The sequence below is a fragment of the Cucumis melo genome, unplaced genomic scaffold, assembly GCF_025177605.1.
Source record: "Cucumis melo cultivar AY unplaced genomic scaffold, USDA_Cmelo_AY_1.0 utg001323l, whole genome shotgun sequence".
Classification (NCBI taxonomy): Eukaryota; Viridiplantae; Streptophyta; class Magnoliopsida; order Cucurbitales; family Cucurbitaceae; genus Cucumis; species Cucumis melo.
In genome coordinates this window covers 779-2892 of record NW_026124536.1, presented here as the reverse complement: position 1 = coordinate 2892, position 2114 = coordinate 779, and the positions used below count along the sequence as shown (strand labels likewise).

Below are 2114 nucleotides of genomic sequence, written 5' to 3'. Positions count from 1 at the left end.
GAAAGAGTCGCTTGGATTTATCCATGGTTTTTTTATTCCTTATCCCGAAAATCCTATTTCTTAATTCTAAATCATTTTAGATCCGATCGAAATAGGATTTGGTTTGTTTATATTTAAATCTAAAATATGTCTAATATATGTAATTTTTCATCTTCCTTGGATTGGAAAAGGGTGACACACAGCCGATCGGTTCGATCTATTTCTTTATCTCCCCATGAATCGTATGTTTGTAACACCGGGGACAGAATTTTCTCAATTCCAATCGACTAGGCGTATTGTGTCGATTCTTTTGAGTAATATATCTGGAAATCCCTATTGATTCCTTATTAACACCGTTTCGAACACAACGAGTACATTCCAAAATAACAGTTACTCGGGCATCTTTACCCTTGGCCATGAACCTCCCTTGGATTTTTGATTCACGCAACTCTTCCATTTTCCGATCCAAAATGAAGAAAAAAAGAAAAATTGGTAACTCGAAATAAAATTATGAAAGATTTCGTTACAATCAAATATTAAAATATAGTAATACAATAATTTCTAAATTTAGAATCGCAGTACAGTTTTTCATTTAAGTATTTTGTATGATATTGTTGCCCTAGCCATCACATTTTCATTTTCGTTCTCACTCTTTTATTAATTAAATTTGAACCTGGCGCCGCGTCCGAGTTTGACTGAGGTTGAATCCATTTTGATTCTTTCTAACTTATTCTAAGTCTAAAAACTCTAAAAAAAAGAAGGGGGAAGGGGATTAGTCAAAGATATTTGATTGTTTTTCTAATCTTCTTCACCCCTTCCCAAGTCAATAACTAGAATGAAAAAAACGGGAATACCAACGCATCCGGGAATAAACGATTGATCTCGATTAATAGACCCGCTAAAGCCCCGAACCATATAGTACTTACTACCGGTGCCACGGAGAGATATGTTTTTAGATCTCGCATTGAAAACCCTCCTACTTTATAGTAATTTGTAATACATACTGGTATTACATACCATCAAATGTATATATAGTTAATAACCGCTTGTATTGTCCGCGGAATTCCTAATTCAAATTGAAATGTACAACAGTTCAATTCGGTAGATATTCCCTTTTTTATTAAAAAAAATATGTAGCTTTCCGCCCCACCCCCAAATATTCATTTTTCTTTACGGCGGATTTAATATTTATTATTTCATACGTATATAAGTCTTTTTATTATTTTTATTATATTTTATATATGATATGAGACAAAAAAGAAGAAATGGCAAGATAATTTGTGTATACCAATGGAGGAAATAAATAAAAAATGTGGAAAACAAGACAGGGATTCTCTACAATAACACTGTAGACCAATTGAAAGGGATGTAGCGCAGCTTGGTAGCGCGTTTGTTTTGGGTACAAAATGTCACGGGTTCAAATCCTGTCATCCCTACCTATTACTTATCTTCTGAACAGTAACGAGGAATCAATTGAGATCCATAAAAATTGAACATACATATATCGAATCAATCTTTTTTTATTTAATTTTATGATATTCTCTATGATAATATATGTATCGAAGATATATTCGGGTTGCTTTTAGTTTGATAATAAAACGCTCTTAGTTCAGTTCGGTAGAACGCGGGTCTCCAAAACCCGATGTCGTAGGTTCAAATCCTATAGAGCGTGATTCGATTCTTGTTGTTGTTAAATCAAAATGATACTGAAATAATTCAACAGAAATCAAAATTTTACCTCCTATAAAGCAAGTAGGGGGTCAATCAAAAAAAAGAACTGTTAATTAATCAAAGGTCCAACTGATCCCCCCGTCTGTATTGTAAATATGCGGTCACAAATAATCCAGCCAAAGTAATAGGAATTAGACCTAATACGATTCCAAATAGAAAAACTTCAATCATTTCAATTTAGTTGAACGAGGAAAAGGAGAGGTAATATCTATCCTTAAAATATTAATCGGTATTGCCCATGAATCTCAATGACCAAGAATTCGAAATTGAATTGACAAGGTAAAGAACTCTACAATATATAGAATATATTGAATAACACCGAAATCTTTCTTTTTTTTGAATTGTGCATTCAATGAATTTTAATCAAATAAGTCGTATCTTGTTCAGACCGATAAATAGAGCTG

At 32.8% G+C, this 2114-nt stretch overlaps 2 non-coding genes across 2 annotated transcripts; both read left to right on the top strand.

Moving 5' to 3' along the window:
* Positions 1–1341: 1341 nt before the first annotated feature.
* Positions 1342–1415, top strand: TRNAP-UGG (transfer RNA proline (anticodon UGG)). Its single transcript has one exon. It is a non-coding gene; the product is annotated as a tRNA-Pro (tRNA).
* Positions 1416–1577: 162 nt separating this feature from the next.
* On the top strand, positions 1578–1651 carry TRNAW-CCA (transfer RNA tryptophan (anticodon CCA)). Its single transcript has one exon. It is a non-coding gene; the product is annotated as a tRNA-Trp (tRNA).
* The last annotated feature ends 463 nt before the right edge of the window (positions 1652–2114 follow it).